General features: G+C 36.6%; 1 long non-coding RNA gene and 1 pseudogene across 1 annotated transcript; one reads left to right on the forward strand and one right to left on the reverse strand.

Moving 5' to 3' along the window:
* The first annotated feature begins 358 nt into the window (after positions 1–358).
* On the forward strand, positions 359–8,205 carry LOC148648867 (uncharacterized; annotated as a pseudogene).
* On the reverse strand, positions 2,788–3,928 carry LOC148648868 (uncharacterized). The gene is made up of 3 exons (XR_015926454.1): positions 3,844–3,928; positions 3,671–3,736; positions 2,788–3,566 (listed from the first exon to the last, which is right to left on the reverse strand). It is a non-coding gene; the product is annotated as an uncharacterized LOC148648868 (long non-coding RNA).
* Positions 8,206–21,104: the final 12,899 nt, after the last annotated feature.

A 21,104-nucleotide genomic window follows, 5' to 3' on the forward strand; every position in this document is an offset into this window, starting at 1 on the left:
TGCTTAAAATGTTTAGGGAGAAATGGAATACCGGTGTATATTTTTTCTTTAAAGTACCCAGACCAGCCATATACAGTTTACATAATATGTTAATGTTCCTAAGATAATATCGTTTATGACCTTCAGATGCGTTATGCTCCTATTCTTTTTATGCTCAGCTACTAAAATTTCCCTTCAGTGGTAAAATTCCATATAAATATTCAATACTAAGCGGATTAAAATGTGCACAGTAAAGACACAGTAAATGATTAAATCTTTCCACGACCAACCAACGCACCATTGTGCCCCTGTTGGTCATTTTGGCCAGCCAATCACGTACCGTGGTATGATGCGTTACGACGTGTTATGACATAGCGAAATGCCTGAGGTATGTGTTTACAAGTCCATATTTTATAGCATCGGAGATCAGGAATGTTATTATCCGATTGATCTATGATAATAATACACAGTTACTAGACATTGCCAGTTATTGTCAAATCACTTTTTTATGCAGGATGTGGCAGCATGCAAAACACAGGGGGAGAAGCATTATGAAATCAATCAGACAGAAGTCCATATTCAGGCACCCGAAATTTCCCTCTTTGACTGGGTACAATTCTTGTACAGGTCCGAAGATCTATAGAGAACAAGAAAACCTCCAAATGTGTCCCAGGCAATGAACCTAAAAGTATGCAAAGATGTAATATTAAATTTTTCTTGTGATAGTTTAACATTTTTTTATTTGATTACATTTATAATGTTTTTTTTAAATGCCTTGCAAGGTGTAAGGTATGAGAGAGTGAAGAATTAGAATGCTTTATCTTTTACCTTGCTTCAAAGAATTTTGAGAGGTGTTTTAGTACAGATGCAGCCATTCAAAGTGCGCGGTACAGACACCGCGGTACAGATACTGCAGGTATGATGACACGGGGTACCGCGGTGCGTGATTGGTTGACCGACAGGGGCACTCGTGGTCCGTTGGTCTGTCGTAGAAAGACTTACTGTAAACGTCTTTACTGTGCCCGTTGTAGATATTAAATTTTACCACTGAAGGGAAATCTTAGTAGCTGAGCATAAAGCTGAGGTGGCTCTGTGGCACGGGCGGAGCGGTGGCTCTGTGGCTCTGTGGCTAAGGATCTGCGCCTGTGACCGGAAGGTTTGCTGGTTCAAATCCCGCGGCCGGCAGAGGAATCCTACTCCGTTGGGCCCCTGAGCAAGGCCCTTAACCCCAACTGCTCCAGGGGTGCCGTACAATGGCAGACCCTGCGCTCTGACCCCAAGCTTCTCTCCCTGTCTCTGTGTCTGTGTCTCCCTGGAGAAAAGCTGGGGTATGCGAAAAGACGCATTCCTAATGCAAGAAATTGTATAGGGCTAATAAAGAAACATTAAAAGAATAGGAGCATACTGTAACGCGTGTGAAGGCCACAAACGATATTAATTTTGGAACGTAAACATACAGTATATAGCTGGTCTTGGTACTTTAAAGAAAAAAATACACACCGGTATTCCATTTCTCCCTAAACATTGTAAGCTTCGAAGTCTTTAACTAACGTGATACCGGAGTCAACAAGCATACTTTTAGAATTTGATTAAAAGGGAATATAATATGGAATCGCGGATCTAAAGAATTTAATAACGGTATGATTATATCCGTGTACTGCGGCAGGGCTGTGTAGGGCTGTTTCGGCTGCCTGCTCATGCGAGTTGTCTTGTAGCCTACTGGTCTAGGTGCGTGACTACCAACTGGCAGGTTGTGTGTTCAAATCCAGCTGGTGCTGGACTTTTCATTTTTATTTATTTATTTTTTAATCGCGTAACATAAACATATTACCGTATGCAAACTGTACTGTATACAGTATGTATATGTATATTTAATGTCTTAACTGTGCCCGTTTAATTGAATTAAAAAAAATTATTTAACACGAACATTAAGCTGTTTACATCTTCCGCCTGAGAACAGTCACCCGTTGCTACCCAACGCAGAATGGTGATTGGCTGACACTATCTGACACCCCTCTGATTGGAGAAAAAAGACGTGCTGGTTTGCTATACACACTGTGCCAGGAAGAGGATTTCTTTCTATTCAAAACGTGTATTTTAAAAGTTTAAGAAGTAAAAACCTTACAGCGTACACAGATTTCTAAACTGATCAGGATCGTTATCTTTGTCTTATGCATAATAATGTTCACCGCTCTGTCCAGCAAATTAATAATAAACTTTATTTTATATAGCGTTTTAAACGAATAAGTAATTAGATTGCTCATAAACCTAATCACTTGCTTTTTCTTTTTATTTAGGCTCAGATTTCAACTATAGATCGTATTATTAATAACCATAATAACAACCATCCAACAAAAACAACCATATAAACATAATGGTGGTGCTGGACCTTCCAGTTTTATTTATTTTTTAATCGCGTAACATAAACATATTACCGTATGCAAATTGTACTGTATACAATATGTATATGTATATTTAATGTCTTAACTGTGCCCGTTTAAGTATTGAATATTCATATCTAATTTTACCACTGAAGGGAAATCTTAACATAAACATACGGTATATGGCTGGTCTCGGTACTTTAAAGAAAAAAATACACACCGGTATTCCATTTCTCCCTAAACATTGTAAGCTTCGAAGTCTTTAACTAACGTGATACCGGCGTCAACAAGCATACTTTTAGAATTTGATTAAAAGGGAATATAATATGGAATCGCGTATCTCAAGAATTTAAAGACCAGACAATCGCAAACTCGTTTTCAATAAAATTATTCATTCAGCAGTTTGTGAGAGGGACATCCAGCAGGGAGAGACACACACACCGGTTTTCATTGACAAAATTTTTTTTTTTCAATTCCTCTTGTCTAACAGGAATGTTTTGTTTGTGGACAGACTGTTAGACAAGAGGAAAAGACCGCCTCCTCCTATGAAGCATTTCGTTGATCCGATCACGAATTCTTTTCCAGTCGTAGGCAGCAAGGGTTGAGAATCTCCGATTCACCATCGTACTAATGGTTTCCCGGAGATTGCAAGGCAAGGCACTTTTGCCTCTGGACCCATCGAAATTTACAGACGTGGTCCACCCCCAGTAAATTTCAAAAGTCACAAGATTTCGAAACACGAGGGCGGCTTAGCGGTCGGCTCTTGCTTTCCCGTCTATGCCGATGCACTGCAAGTACAACCCCCTCTCCATCTCCTGGGTGATGGGTAGCAGTTGGACATCTGGGAGAATTATTCGTCCCACTGGCATCTGTGAATTCCGCTGTGCTTCCTGGGGGGAGATAGCCGGCGGGGACAGCATCAACAGATTCCTGCGCGGTGGTGAACTGAGAGGCCGGGATGGAGTGTCCTGAGGCGGTGTGTGCTCTGCGGGGGGCAGAGCTTCCGCCAGGCATTGCAGCCTGCGCGGCGGGGAGAGGCACTTTTCGGGAGACAGCTGCTCAACTGTTTGACTGCTGGAACTCTAGCCTCCCAATCCTCCCCAGTAATGCATCGTAATGCTCCCGCTGCTGCCGAAATGTCTCCATACAGGTGCTGCTTCTACAGGTTGGCACCCTGGCCAGTGGCCGAGAGCAGAGACCCACGGCCTGTGGCAAAATAACATAATTCATGTAAGAAATAAATTCACACAGTAGTATTCATCAGTCGCGGAACAGAAGTCAAAATAAACTTTTCTTTTTTTCCGTCTTACCGCTTTCTTTTTTACTGTCCTGGTGGTAGATCGTTTCGCCCGTGCGGTGTTTTCTTGAAGAACAGGCTACGAAGAAATAATTATAATTGAATTTAAAATTCAAAACGGCAATAATACCTTGTAATATGCGCTGTAATCGCGTATTTCAGATGAAGTCTGCTGTATTTGCTTACCCTTCGCTCTTTGGAAGCTGGGGCGGCAGAAGCACCCCGTCTCTTCCCGTAAAACGCCTTGGTCTCCATACTGTACTATGGTCGCTGTAGTACAGGTTCGCAGTTTTTTTTTTGTGATGGGAGCTCACCCAATCCCTTGGTGTCTTTTATGCGTCACACATACTGTATTTCAGCGCCATATATTTCATGGATATTATGGAATATAATGGATGGATATCTTAGTTATCTTTCTAGTTCACAGGTTTGCATGCATAATTTAATTTTGAAAGCCACTGAGACATCAGGTACTACTGTTGTATTTATGAAAAAGAAACAAAACAAAAAACATACTAACAACTGTGCCATCCTACTCCTTAGTTAATACATTTTATTATTCATAAACAGTTAACATTGTTAGCAAAATATTTTGAATTATATTTAACCCTATTTTTTCTTTAGTTTTGTATTTAACTTATTATATGATAGTCAGACTTAATGTATATTTGAACAATGAAAATATATTTTTACAAGATTTTACATTAAGCACTTAAAATTAATATGGTTAATAATAGTAAACTGTAACATGCTGTAACAAGATCGGTTAAACTGCGAAGAAAATGCTTTCAGAGAAAATGTTTCAGGTGTGAAGAACATAGATCAATGCAATTTCAACCAAACCTGTTCCCACACACCCCGCCCCCACTACCATTAGAATATACACAAACATTTTAGCGTTTCATTCTGAGCAGAAGACCCTCACACCTGAAGAGTGCTGGCTTTGACGAATTAAACTGGTTTTACAGGTTTCAATCACAGACCATGTGACATGGGACTCAGTAAACTACAGTAACACCGTATTTGATAACGCTTTAAAAACGCTATAAAATAATGTGACTTGGCACAGAACAAGTCACATCAAGTCAATTTAAACACAAGCTGTCTTTAGCCCTCTAAGCTGGTTCATACAGAAATGTAGAGATCCAGGCTCAGAACACACAGCTTCATTAGCGAATACATATGCAGGACAACTAGAGAAGACGTTTTACAGAGGATGGATTTTTAGAAACATCCCATCAGACATCCCATCATATTCACAACGTGAAGTCTAGAAAATAATATTACGTAACCAAAATCCGCAATATGGAAACAGAACCTGTGTAATTGTTGATAGATGATGTACTCGTAACATTTTTTCAAGACGAACTACAACATTTAAAAAATGACTTGTATGTGCTTGATATCTCTAATCAATCCACGGGTCCCAGCACAAAATGAAAGTAAAACCCATACCGTTTCGCGCTTCTTATTAGTTGCTCAAAAGTAATTTGACCGTATGAAATGCATAATATAAACCTAGAAACATATACGTGAGCAGTACTTAAGCACTGTAGTATCGGTGTTAAGACATACCTCTCAAATACTGTAAATCAAGTTAAAAATATCTCAAGACCGATTCTGGTCGTAATTAAACCATGCAAGGGAGTTTTTATGTCCGTTGCAGTTCTTTTGCAACATGAATATAATTATATCGTTATTAATTTCTTGAGATACGCGATTCCATATTATATTCCCTTTTAATCAAATTCTAAAAGTATGTTTGTTGACTCCGGTATCACGTTAGTTAAAGACTTTGAAGCTTACAATGTTTAGGGAGAAATGGAATACCGACCGGTGTGTATTTTTTTCTTTAAAGTACCGAGACCAGCCATATACTGTATGTTTATGTTAAGATTTCCCTTCAGTGGTAAAATTAGATATGAATATTCAATACTTAAACGGGCACAGTTAAGACATTAAATATACATATACATATTGTATACAGTACAGTTTGCATACGGTAATATGTTTATGTTACGCGATTAAAAAATAAATAAAACTGGAAGGTCCAGCACCGCCATTATGTTTATATGGTTGTTTTTGTTGGTTGGTTGTTATTATGGTTATTAATAATACGATCTATAGTTGAAATCTGAGCCTAAATAAAAAGAAAAAGCAAGTGATTAGGTTTATGAGCAATCTAATTACTTATTCGTTTAAAACGCTATATAAAATAAAGTTTATTATTAATTTGCTGGACAGAGCGGTGAACATTATTATGCATAAGACAAAGATAACGATCCTGATCAGTTTAGAAATCTGTGTACGCTGTAAGGTTTTTACTTCTTAAACTTTTAAAATACACGTTTTGAATAGAAAGAAATCCTCTTCCTGGCACAGTGTGTATAGCAAACCAGCACATCTTTTTTCTCCAATCAGAGGGGTGTCAGATAGTGTCAGCCAATCACCATTCTGCGTTGGGTAGCAACGGGTGACTGTTCTCAGGCGGAAGATGTAAACAGCTTAATGTTCGTGTTAAATAATTTTTTTTAATTCAATTAAACGGGCACAGTTAAGACATTAAATATACATATACATACTGTATACAGTACAGTTTGCATACGGTAATATGTTTATGTTACGCGATTAAAAAATAAATAAATAAAAATGAAAAGTCCAGCACCAGCTGGATTCGAACACACAACCTGCCAGTTGGTAGTCACGCACCTAGACCAGTAGGCTACAAGACAGCTCGCGTGATCAGGCAGGCGAAACAGCCCTACACAGCCCTGCCGCAGTACACGGATATAATCATACCGTTATTAAATTCTTTAGATACGCGATTCCATATTATATTCCCTTTTAATCAAATTCTAAAAGTATGCTTGTTGACTCCGGTATCACGTTAGTTAAAGACTTCGAAACTTACAATGTTTAGGGAGAAATGGAATACCGGTGTGTATTTTTCCTTGTGATATTTTAAGCTCTAGTTGAATGATAGGTGTCGCATTTTAAATCATTTTCGTAGCTAGAAATTATGAAACGCCCTGTTAAAAGCAAGGAAGTTTTTATGCCCGTTGAAGTAAAACAAAATGCCTGACAAAGTATGGCTTGGACAGATTCCAAGTGCTTGTACAAATGTGCTAAAGAAATTATACTTTGAGTATACAGCTTGTCCAAAGTCATCCATTATTAATACTATTAGTAATATCTTCAGTAAAGGCTTTGATGCATAAATATTTCTGCTAAAGGTAGGTTGTGTACTTTTGTCCAACTGAGCAATCTTGCTTTCATAAAATATACCAACATTTTAATGACTGATGATTAACATGCTGTAATACACAGTTCAAAATTAAAGGCTCAAATGCTGTAAATGAGAGGTTAAGCTCCCCCTGGCAGTTTTACAAGGCGACGCCGGATAGTTAGTCACGTGACACACGTGAAATGCGTGATACCGCGTGATACCGTGACACGCCCACCGGGGTATGCCACGAAATACCTCACCCATTTTGAATGGCTGCATCTGTATGTTACATCTTTACATTGTTTCTATAAATATTTCAACTTAAAGTATTGTCTTTTGAACATTCCCAGGTTTTCACAGGGCCTGCGGTTAAGCCAGATCGATATGATGGCAGATGGCATTGCAGGAAGTTCTGCTACATTATCGAAAATGGCAAAAAAGGTGCGAGAGGTTTGTTTATCAGCAATGGATAAACTGAGAAGAAAGGGCCAGCGCAAAGGAGGGCCAAGGGAGTTTGTTTTTGATGAAACTCACTTCAGACACAAAAGAAAGGTATGAATGATTTTCAGAACCACATCAAGGGCAGTTTGAATTTTTTCCACCACATTCAAGTTTTAAATACAGTATAATGCCACCGTATTAAATTACAGTATAAGAAATTTAGCTCTCTTTAAGGCACAATAATTTTTATAAATAGTCTATAAATATAAAAAAGAAGAATTTTCATAACACTCCTCAACTTGATCATGTTAATATTCTCCTTGTGTAAATATTGGTCTAGTTTTCTAAAGACCTACTCTGATATAAGGCATCGTGAGATCACGAGTATCAAGTATTAATAATAAGTTGATAATATAGTACTTTAGAATATAAATTAGGTATTCTTTTCTTATTGAGATTTGCACTCCACTTACAGTATGGTAGAGGACAGATTGCAGGTAGATGGAAAAGAAGAAAGTGGGTGTTTGGCATGTTAGGAGTTGGGCACCATTGGAAAAGGCGGGAAAAACAGTTTTAAGAGTGATTGAAAGAATAGAAAGAAGACACGTTGTGTTACTTATTGTTCACCATGTGAGGATTGGATCATCTGTAATAAGTGACAAGTGGCATGGCTATAAAGGGTCTTTGCCCCGCCTTAGCTACAAACATTTCACTGTAAACCACAGTAAGAGCTATGTACTGTAGACCCAAGAACTGGAGTGCACACTCAGCACAATAAGAGGGCATGGTGCACATATAAGGAGCAGGTGTGGAGACTGAGGAGAAATAGATCAGGGGGTTTACTGGAATACCATCTCACAGTCATTGAATGGAATGAATAGCTGGCTACAAAACACAATAATGGAGCACTGGTCAGATTAGTTAATAACATTTGAAAAAAAATACAAATAAAGATTGAAAGCACTGTTCAGTTGGTACTAAATGTCTAGGGACTAGTTTGTTCATTGTTAAACAAACACACGCACTTACTTTCACTAAACTAATTTTGGCTAGTTTCACCAAAATAATATTGTTCCATACACTAGGAAAGTTTGATTATCAGCTGATAATGAGTGTTCATTATTAAATCATAATAATTATTTTGTGTTTTGTATGTGTGTTTGTGTGTCAGCATCTATTGTGTTAAATATTTTTAGAAAAAAATAAATGTTAAAGATATTTATTTTGGTGTTCCTTGCAATGCAGTGATATGTTGATTAAATTATTTAAGATACAGGAAAAGCTGTAAAATATTTTTGCTAAAACTATTCTTTGTTGGTTACACACAGTAGGGTCATGTTTTATCATAAATCTCTTATTGAGGCAATAAACTTGAAGTTTTGGTTGTTGTCATTAATGTCTGTTGTAAGCAGTTTGTCAGCTCAAAGCCCATAAACATACGAATAGATAGTAAACCTTTACAAACCTTTACAATGGATGAATAGTTTCAACTTTAGATTAGGTACTGCAAAAAGATCTACAACTCATGAATAAATGATATGTAAAGATGTAAAGTGTAAAAGCCTGCATACATTCTGTCAATGTTACAAAGCAGGCAGAAACATGAAATAGACAGTTTTACAGACTACAAATCCTGAACAACACACCTGTATATAATAAATAAAACAGGTGTAATTGGTCTTTAAATATGTTTGTTACTAATCAGCTAGACATTCATGAATGACTTCTCAACATGAATAATGTGTTACTGAATGGTAAAAAAAATACTTTATTATCCATTATTTAAATCATTTTTAAATATTTTAAAACACATGACCTAAAAGCTGAATTATCATTTAATGACATTTACAAGATAACTATGTGAATGTACATGAACTAATGATCTGTTAAGCATTATATAATGTTTGTTAATGACTCATTAATGGAAGCTATTATAAATTGTTACCTTTATTTTTAATTAATTTAGTACAATTTCTGGATTTTTTTTTCACTTTGACATTATAAAGTACTTTGTGTTGTTGAGTGGCAAAAATTATTAGTTAAATACATTATGGCTCCGTTCTGTAAAACAATATAACGTGAAAAAGTCCAAGGGGGGTGAATACTTTTTATAGGCACTGTATTGTGAATTAAGAATTTAAGATGTTTTGGACTCATTTGTGAGCATGCTGTAATTCTACAAACCTTTGACAGTAAAAATGATAAAATTATTTGTGTTTTAAAGAATGCATGTTTTCGGTTGTCAAATTTTCCCCTAAAATAATGAAATAGTTAAAGGTCAAAAATAGTGACTTGGAGATAACTTTTCTGTACACATTCTGTACACATCTGTAAACATTTTTAAATGTTTCACCCTATAAGAAGGTGAAGCTATTAGTCAAAATACACTTTTTATTTTTGTAAGCAAGTTCCTTTTTACCATTTTCATTCCTGTTACAGGTCATTTGTAAAAACTGCCTCCGTTCCAAACATTATTTTCTGGTTATATAAACAATGTTCATATTTATTTTTAACATACTTTAATGATTTATGGTTGAAAGTCTTTGCCTTTTAGAAAAGCATCTGAAGAATATTTAAAGAATATTTTATTATTTATTTAGGCCAGACATATATAATATGCTTAATGAAATGTACATCACAGAACAAACTAAATCATTTTCGACATCACTTGATGATGTTACAGATGCAGCCATTCAAAATGCGCGGTAAAAACCCGCGGTACAGTAACCTACCCGCAGGGCACCGCGGTAAGTGATTGGCTGGCCAAAATGACCGACAGGGGCACTCGTGGTGCATTGGTTGGTAGTGAAAAGATTTAATCATTTAATGTCTTTACTGTGCACATTTTAATCCGCTTAGTTTTGAATATTTATATGGAATTTTACCACTAAAGGGAAATTTTAGTAGCTGAGCATAAAAAGAAGAGGAGCAGAACACATCTGAAGGTCATAAACGATATTAATTTAGGAACATAAACATTACTGTATGTACATAAACTGTACTGTGTATGGCTGGTCTTGATAGTTTAAAGAAAAAATACACACCAGTCTTCCATTTCTCCCTAAACATTTTAAGCATGAAAGTTTTATGAAACGGTACCCAAATATGTGATTGCTGTATAGAATGAATTTTAATTTTTAAAAATTATTTAAAACGGAAATTAAGCTGTTTACATCTTCCGCCTGAGAACAGTCACCCGTTGCTACCCAACGCAGAAACACAGCCACTAACTAGCAAAGAGAAGACATTAGCTAGCCAATATGATAAAGAAATAAATGATTATTTTGTTTATTTCTTTTGCACATTTATTTGAACATTTCCATCGATTGTACAAGCACTTGGAAACTGTCCAATCCCTAGTTCATCAGGCATTTTCTTTTACGCTGCGGGCATTCTCCTGGTCTATCTATCTATCTATCATCTGTCTAAACTATGGGACAGAATTCTGGGGTCTCCCCATACCAGATATTATGGTAGGGCTTCAGAATGGTGATTGGCTGACACCATCTGACACCCCTCTGATTGGAGAAAAAAGACATGCTGGTTTGCTATACATACAGTACTGTACCAGGAAGAGGAATTCTTTCTGTTCGAAACGTGTATTTTAAAAGTTTAAGAAGTAAAAACCTTACAGCGTACACAGATTTCGTCATCTTTGTCTTATGCATAATAATGTTCACCGCTCTGTCTAGCAAATTAATAATAAACTTTATTTTATATAGCGTTTTAAATGAATAAGTAATTAGATTGCTCATAAACCTAATCACTTGCTTTTTCTTTTTATTTAGGCTCAGATTTCAACTATAGATCGTATTATTAATAACCATAATAACAACCAACCAACAAAAACAACCATATAAACATAATACCAACCATAGATAACCACCACAATACAAAATCAAATATATCAAACAATTATACTCTCGCAACTTCCTTCAATTATCATAATCCCGCCCCTTATGCAAAACCAAACCCTCCTCCCATCCCAGTTTATCCTCTTTATCATAAACAAAATCCACCTCAATTTTCAACATAAAGCATTACACAAAATCAATACCTCAACACTCCATACTCAACAACGATAATTCACAAACAGCCAGAACATATAACTCCACATTCCCAAACAGGCCTCATTTCCCTTATGCAAAACCAACATCCCTCCCCTGTTCTCTCTCTCCCCTGGCCTTTGTAATCGTTATTTTCAAATAAATGTTTGCAAAGTCATGTATTTTAAAAATCTTAAGATTTTTATATTTATGTCCTTATTTAGTGGTTTCATTAGTGACAAAGGCTAAACTTTCTTGGAAAAATGTCTTTTATGTAAACCACGTTTGCTATTAATTCATTCAGGGCTAAAATATGTTCATTGTCGTCTAATGAAAGAAGGGTTCCTTTCGCCGTAGTTGGGTTGAAATTAGAAGCTTGCCAGGCCCGGATTGTTACACCAACGCATTAGCATGTTAAAGCGATTTCATTGAGGAGCCTAGCCTTTAACTAGTAAGTACTGTACTTACTGGGTTTTTGAAGGGGGGGGGTGTCTTTCTTTGGAAATCTCGCCTGCTTCTACTTTGAAAATACTTGTGAAACCGGTTTAATTAGTCACAGCCAGCACTCCCGCAGAGAGGGGGGTTGTACTTGCAGTGTATACAGTAGATGGGAAAGCCAGAGCCGACTTCTACGCCGCCCACGTGTTATGCTCTTCGTTAATGTCTAAGCCGGAACACATCATTATATCTCATTTTGTATTTCTTAAAAAAAAAATCGTTTGCCCAGCCTAACAATAGTATTATTGTTATTGTTTTTAACCTGTAAAGCGCTTTGAGGAGCCACCATTAAAGGCGCCATATACAATAAAGTTCATTATTATTACTATTGTTAATTTGCTGGACAGAGAGGTGAACATTATTACACAGAAGACAAAGATAGCGATTTACGTTGCATTGTGCATTGTGCTGCTGTAATACAGTTTTAAATAATTAATAGTCTAAACAGTATCAGCTTTATTTATGGGTTTTAAATAAAGGCGATTTAAACGCGATTTAAATCAATATAAATGTTAATATTGTAACGCCTAGGTGACTATTCATTGTTATTAAAATGACTTAAATTTGATCATGTTGTGATATTTAGAAATATAAATTTGTTTGGTGCGAGTGAGGTTTTAATTAATCTCTGACTAAGGAAACGTTTAATTTTTTCAAAGAAATGTTTGTTAAAAAAAGCCAGTAGGATTTGATCACAGACCATGTGACATGGGAGTCAGGAACCTAACCCACAGCGCCACCGGCAAAGTCACAGAGGTGCTGAAAAAGCACTACAGAAACATTATCAACAGACAATGTACAGCATGTACTATTCTTGTGTTGCGGTACATGAACATAATTATATCATTATTAATTTCTTTAGATACGCGATTCCATATTATATTCCCTTTTAATCAAATTCTAAAAGTATGCTTGTTGACTTCGGTATCACGTTAGTTAAAGACTTCGATGCTTAATGTTTAGGGAGAAATGGAATACTGGTGTGTATTTTTTCTTTAAAGTACCGAGACCAGCCATATACTGTATGTTTAAGTTCCAAAATTAATATCGTTTATGGCCTTCACATGCGTTGCAGTATGCTCCTATTCTTTTTATGCTCAGGCACTAAGTAAAAGGAGATGCTTCATATTGCTTGACTAATTTTAAAAACTAAGTTATAAATGCAGACGCTCCCTCGGTGCGCTGATTCCATAAGAATCAGCGGTTTTACAGTATATATCGCCTTTAAAGGTGGCTTCTCAAAACGCTTTACGGGATAAAAACAACCAGAACAGCAGCAACAACAATATTGTATTTCGTTGCACTTTGAAAACCAAGTAATAACTTAACTATACAGTACGTGCAAACATTTCGTATGTTGCTGTCGTGAATGCCTGCGTACCCATAAGTATCTTATTTGCCTTGAGTCTGTCTACAGTATATCTGTCCCACTACCCCCCTCTCTCCCTCAATTCAATTCAATTCAAGGTGTTTTATTTGCATGACAGATGGGTACAAGCAGTGTTGGGTATGTATATTGTAAAGCTTACTGCCGACAGGCACTGTGTAAGACCTGGCGTACCAGAGCAGCGCACCGAGGAAGCGTTTGCATTTATAACTTAGTTTTTAAAATTAGTCAAGCAATATGAACTCCCGGAGTGCTGGCTGTGACGAATTAAACCGGTCTCACAGGTATTCAAAGTAGGAAGTACAGTGTTAAGTGGTAGCTGGGCTACTCCCTCAATAGAATCGCTTTAAGGAAAAGCATTTTCAGAGAGCAATCACGCTGTGTTTATGTAGAAAAAGCGATTAGGTTTATGAGCAATCTAATTACCTATTCGCTTAAAACGCTATATAAAATAAAGTTTATTTAGAGATGAATGATCAGTGTCGCAGTTTAAATAATGGGAGTCAGGAAACTAACACACAGTGCCACCGGATTTAATAACGCAATAAAAACGCTATAAAATAATGTGACTAGGCACAGAAAAAGTTTACAGCACAGTACAATAAATGCTGACCATGACTTTAGAACCATAAATTACCTTACACTCAATTTAAACACAAGCTGTCTTTCTGTATGAACCTCTAAGCTGGTTCATACAGAAAATGTAGAAATGCATTAGCCTGATTATGATTAAAAAACACATAATTAAACACGCGTTTGCGATTTAAATCAGAACACGATTTAAATCAATATAAATGTTTATATTGTAACGCATACTGTCCAGCCTCCATTTCTCTATAAAAATGTACTCTGTTGCACACACACACTAGAAGCAGGAACCGCTGTCAGAAGGGAAGATATGTTCCCTTATATCGCAACATGATCGATATTTGCGATATTTTGAAATATAAAAGTCAATTGATTGTCCATAATATCGCTTACCTATTTTTTCAAAGAAATGTTTGTTAAAAGAAAAGTCCAGCACCAGCTGAATTCGAACACACAACCTGCCAGTTGGTAGTCACACACCTAGACCAGTAGGCTACAAGACAGCTCACATGAACAGGCAGGCGAAACAGCCCTACACAGGCCTGTCGCAGTACACGGATATAATCACACCATTATTAAATTCTTTAGATACGCGATTCCATATTATATTCCCTTTTAATCAAATTCTAAAAGTATGCTTGATGACTCCGGTATCACGTTAGTTAAAGACTTCGAAGCTTACAATGTTTAGGGAGAAATGGAATACCGGTGTGTATTTTTCCTTTAAAGTGCCGATTCCTGGAATCTGACTGGCTGACACCGCTCTGAAGTGGTTCCATAAAATCTGGTATACGGAAAAGAAAGCGTTGATAAATACAAGTGTCTTTTAATACACTCTTTGCTGTGCTCTTGAGGATCCTTGTGATATTTTAAGCTCTAGTTGAATGATAGGTGTCGCATTTTAAATCATTTTCGTAGTAAGAAATTATGAAACGCCCTGTTAAAAGCAAGGAAGTTTTTATGCCCGTTGAAGTAAAACAAAATGCCTGACAAAGTATGGCTTGGACAGATTCCAAGTGCTTGTACAAATGTGCTAAAGAAATTATACTTTGAGTATACAGCTTGTCCAAAGTCATCCATTATTAATACTATTAGTAATATCTTCAGTAAAGGCTTTGATGCATAAATATTTCTGATAAAGGTAGGTTGTGTACTTTTGTCCAACTGAGCAATCTTGCTTTCATAAAATATACCAACATTTTAATGACTGATGATTAACATGCTGTAATACACAGTTCAAAATTAAAGGCTCAAATGCTGTAAATGAGAGGTTAAGCTCCCCCTGGCGGTTTTACAAGGCGACGCCGGATAGTTTCCGGCAGAGCGTCAAATGATACGTGACACCGCGACACGCCCACCGGGGTATGCCGCGAAATACCTCACCCATCTTGAATGGCTGCATCTGTAGGTACTAAAATTATTTTTCTAGTTGTATGCACACCTGCACCATGTTTTTTTATGTTGTGCATCATAATTGGTTATCCCAAAGCATTAGTGTTGTTTTATCACTATTCAAGGTAGGTGGTAGTGCTGTATATCCATTTTGAACATGGAGTTATACAATATTTTGTTTTTTAACTCTGAAGTTACTAATTTTTTAATCAAAATTTTAAAGTACTAATATATCTGTTAAGCAAAAAATTGTATTTGTGAATAAAGCATCTGCCAGTACGTCCAGAGGTAGTCACAAATCTCATGAAACACAGACACAAACATAAAGTGCAAAAACAATGTCAATTTACAATTTTATGCTCAAGAATTTTTTTATAAGATACAGATGCAGTCATTCAAAACGCAGTGGGCTTATCGCATCTTAATGCGTCATAACACGTCTTACCACAGCATACCTTGCTCGTTTTGAATGGGTATGATAATAGTATCCGGTATCACCGCCAGGTGGAGCTAATAAAGCTTAACCTCTCATGTACATCATTTGAGTTGTCACCAATAAAGAATTTAAGCTGTATACTCTTTAGACTTTTAATTTTAAACTGTGTACTACAGCATGTTAATCATTAAACATTAAAAAGTACATTTTATAAAAGCAAGATTGCTCAGTTGGACACAGCCATCCACCTTCATAAATAAATATTTTAATTATGCATACATATTGTGTGTATCAAAGTCTTTAAGTTGGTAATTTACATGCGTTCTGGCTTTAACGTGCTTGTTCTAACATTATTAAGCTTATATTCTGTACTTCATAAAAAGTTTTAATGTTTTATCCTTTCCTGAGAATACGTAATAAGAACACCACTTGCTGTTATTGTAAAAAGATAAATGCTGTAGTGATTTAACATCACTTGATAGTTATATGAATATGGAATTGTGTAACTTAACTGCTAAAATATCACAGGTGGACATATTGAAAACATTGGGTGGAAACACCCAATGGTTCAAAGCGCAATCAGAGTATTAGTTTTGGTTTGTTTATATAAATAAATACATAAAAATAGTTCACTCTTATAACTTGTTGTTGTCTCTGGTGTGAATTTGTACAGATGCAGCCATTCAAAATGGGTGGGGCGTGTCGCGGTATTCCGCAGTATCATGCAGTATCACGCGGTTAATCGCGTAATTTGACGTCATGCCGGAAAGTATCCGGCGTCACCTTGTAAAACCGCCAGGGGGAGCTTAACCTCTCATGTACAGCATTTGAGCTTTTAACTTTGAACTGTGTATTACAGCATGTTAATCATCTTTCATTAAAATGTTGGTATATTTTATGAAAGCAAGATTGCTCAGTTGGACAAAAGTACACAACCTACCTTTATCAGAAATATTTATGCATCAAAGCCTTTACCGAAGATATTACTAATAGTATTAATAATGAATGACTTTGGACAAGCTGTATACTCAAAGTATAATTTCTTTAGCACATTTGTACAAGCACTTGGAATCTGTCCAAGCCATACTTTGTCAGGCATTGTTTTACTTCAACGGGCATAAAACTCCCTTGCTTTTAACAGGGCGTTTCATAATTTCTAACTACGAAAATGATTTAAAATGCGACACTTATCATTCAACTAGAGCTCAAAATATCACAAGGATCCTCAAGAGCACAGCAAAGACTGTATTAAAAGATACTTGTATGAGATACATGAGAATCCAGGCTTTTTTATCAACGCTTTCTTTTCCGTATACCAGATATTATGGAACCACTTCAGAAGGGTGTCAGCCAGTCAGATTCCAGGAATCAGTACTTTAAAGGAAAAATACACACTGGTATTCCATTTTTCCCTAACGATTTTAAGCATCGAAGTATTTACCTAGCATGGAAATAGCGTGTGAAAAAGTGGTAGTTTTAAGCTTTTCTGCTAATATAATATGGAATCGCGTATCTAAAGAATTTGATAACGATATGATTATAGTCGTGTACTGCGACAGGGCTGTGTAGGGCTGTTTCGCCTTTCCCTTCATGCGACTTCCCTTGTAGCCCACTGGTCTACGTGCCTGATTATCAACTCACGGGTTGTGTGTTCAAATTTTCCTTAGATACGTGATTAAAAAAAATAGATTTTTTGAATCCCCGGCGGAACACACTCCATAAGAATCAGCGCTTTTATACAGTATATCGCCTTTAAACACATATATTTAAACACACGTTTACGATTTAAATCAAAACGCGATTCAAATCAATATAAATGTTTATTTTGTAACGCATAGGTGACTATTCATTGTTATTAAAAAGACTTACATTTGATCATGTTGTGATATTTAGAAATATAAATTTGTTTGGTGCGAGAAAGAAATGAATTATATAAAGAAAAAATTATATCTGTGTACTGCGACAGGGCTGTGTAGGGCTTTTTCGCCTGCCTGTTCATGCGAGCTGTCTTGTAGCCTACTGGTCTAGGTGCGTGACTACCAACTGGCAGGATGTGTGTTTGGATCCAGCTGGTGCTGGACTTTTCTTTTAACAAACATTTCTTCGAAAAAATAGAATAGCAATATTATGGACAATCAATTGACTTTTATATTTCAAAATATCACAACATGATCGATTCTAAGTCATTTTTGATAACAATGAATAGTCACCTTCTTCCCTTCTGACATCGGTCCCTGCTTCTGCTTCCTGCTTCTATTGTGTGTGTGTAATAGAGTAAATTTTATAGAGAAATGGAGGCTGGACAGTATGCGTTACAATATAAACATTTATATTGATTTAAATCGTGTTTTGATTTAAATCGCAAACGCGTGTTTAATTATATGTGTTTTTTTAATCATAATCAGGCTAATGCAACATAAATTGATACAGTATCTTTGTCTTCTAAGTATCTTAATAAACTTTCAGCATAGCTTTCTACCCGTTTAGATTTATTTTTCTTGGGATTTTGGGATCAAACATGGAAGGATTAGATTGTAATCGTTTTTATTTTTCAAATACGTTTTAGAAAAGTGTAATCTATACCTGCCCAGACTGTACTCCTTCCTAAACCCCGCCTTTCACTCCTGTCCTGCTCTTCCCCGCGCAACCCAGCCGGGCGCTCTTCGGCCTCTGCCCGGGACGAATGTATATTTTGATAATTACACTTGGCGCGGCACCGAGGGAGCGTCTGCATTTATAAATTAGTTTTTAAAATTAGTCAAGCAATATGAAGCATCTCCTTTTACTTTTAAGTCCCTTAAATACATTGAGCACAGCTTTCTCACCACTTAAGATTACTTTTTGATACCATCCTTACACAAAGCAGAAACTTTCCGATGACATACAGTACAAGTGGAAAGATTACAGATTTTAATCGTCTTTAATTTTGTTACGTTATACGTTTTAGGAACGTTTCATCTAAACAAACACCACAAAACTATTCTCAATTGTATTTCTGAATGTTATGTTACACCTACAGTAGATCACTGCTTTAAATACATCGAATTAAGAAAGTTAGGTGTAGCACTTTAGATCTTTTTTTCTGAACCAGGGAAAATCTGATCATGTTTCTCTATAACAATAATAAAAAACTTTATTTTACATATCACCTTTAAAAGTGGCATCTCAAAGCAATACAGTAGATGGAAAAACAGTTAAAAGGGACCAAAGTAAATACCAGACAAACGCAAACGCGTTTTTAATAAAATGCTTTTATTCATTCAGCAGAGAGTGAGAGGGACATCCAGCAGAGATAGACACACACACCGGTTTCCATTGACAAAAGTAATTGTTTTTTTACATTCCTCTTGTCTAACAGGAATGTTTTGTTTTGTGGACAGACTGTTAGACTAGAGGAAAAGAGCACCTCCTTCTACGAAGCATTTCGTTGATCCGATCACAAATTATTTTCCAGCTGCACGAAGTAAGGGTTGAGAATCTCCGATTCACCGTGCTTTTTTTTGTGATGGGAGCTCACCCAATCCCTTGGTGTATTTATGCTATATTCACATGTACGGCTAGAATGTTCATTGTCTTCCAATGAAAGGCAGGTGCCTTTTGCTGAAGTCAGGAGATATTAGAGGCTTGTCACACCCAGACTGTTAAACCAACGCATTAGCACGTCAAAGCCCATTGAGGACCCGGGCGCAATAGTTGTTTTGTCCCTTGATTTACTGATCTGCATTAATTATGGAAATCGAGTTCCTGCTCTTTGCAGACGACCTGGTCCTGTTGTCGCCCACAGAACAGAGGCTGTGCCAGAACCTGGCACTGCTGGAGCAGCACTGTCAGACCTGGGCGCCGACAGTCAATCTGGACAAGACCAGAGTTATGGTTTTCCAGAAAAAAAGCAAGACCTCAGGGAAACAGGTACAAATTCACACTTAACAACACATTAACACCTAACAACGGGAGCAGGGACGAATTAGGCCAGTACCCACTATTGTTAAACATACAGAAAAGAATATTAAAGTATTGAATATTAGTATTGGCTTTAGTATTAGCCATACAGAACATTAAAGTGCCCCTTTTCCATTCAGCGGGTGCCTGAGCCGCTGTGTCCCATCTTCTGACAGTCGCCGTTGTGAATGTCTGTAGAGTGTATCTTATTTTTAGTACTATATTTTTGTATTATATTCCCTATTAATCAAACTCTAAGAGTATGTATCAGCTTGTCCCCTCCTCCCGCCCCTCTCTGTGTACAGTAGAGCCTCCTGTCCAGCCAGCACATGTTCACAGACATTCACAACAGTGACATATCATAAAACGTTTGCACATATAGTTAAATTATTAGTTGTTTTTTAGGAAGTTAAAAAAAAACACTTGAATTACTTATCCAGTCTGTCAAAATAAAGTTATTTTTCAAGCAATGCAACAAATGTCGGGCAATGTGTTTTTTTTAATCCAACATTGACAGCCACATCTTAAATCTTGTCAGTCAGCTCTTTTTTCTCTATTTGAATTGTGGCTTACACATCGCACGACTTTAAAAGCTAGAAAGACAGGTTTCGATTCACATTAGCTGGCGAGCCTTGTTAACAAAAAAACAGACAATACACAGGGAGGGGGAGGTCAAGCCAGAGAGAGAGTTTTTTACCCTCTGTCTAAAAACACAAATAACCCGGGGCAGAGACTCTGGGGGGATCATTGCATGGTAAAGAGCGGAGCTCAGTCAATTCTTATGGAATGTGTTTTCTTTCTTCTTTTTTTCAGCATGGAATAAACCTGTTACTTGATTCATGTGGATGCCCAGTTACGTTATACGTTTTAGGAACGTTTCATCTAAACAAACACCACAAATCTATTCTCGATTGTATTTCTGAATGTTATGTTACACCTACAGTAGTTCACTGCTTTAAATACATTGAATTAAGACACCCAAATTAATAATGTAACATGTTACTGTTTGTTCATGAACAAAGTTATACTGAGATTTCCTTAGATACGCGATTAAAAAAAAAAAAAATCCCCGGCTGAACACATTCCATAAGAATCAGCGCTTTTACAGTATATATCGCCTTTAAAGGTGGCTTCTCAAAACGCTTTACAGGATAAAAACAACAAGAACAGCAACAACAACAATATTGTATTTCATTGCACTTTGAAAACCAAGTAATAACTTAACTATATGTGCAAACGTTTCATATATTGCTGTTGTGAATGCCTGTGGAGTGTATCTTATTTGCCTTACATCCTGGTTATCTCGCTCGCCCTCCCCCCCTCTCTCCCTCAATTCAATTCAATTCAATTCAAGGTGTTTTATTAGCATGACAGATGGGTACAATCAGTGTTGGGTATTTACTTTGCTTTGAGATTCCACTTTTAAAGGTGATATATAAAATTTTGACTAAAATAAATTGATATCTTTGTCTTCTAAGTATCTTAATAAACTTT

This window comes from Lepisosteus platostomus, chromosome 14, assembly GCF_059453375.1.
Source record: "Lepisosteus platostomus isolate fLepPlt1 chromosome 14, fLepPlt1.hap1, whole genome shotgun sequence".
Lineage (NCBI taxonomy): Eukaryota > Metazoa > Chordata > Actinopteri > Semionotiformes > Lepisosteidae > Lepisosteus > Lepisosteus platostomus.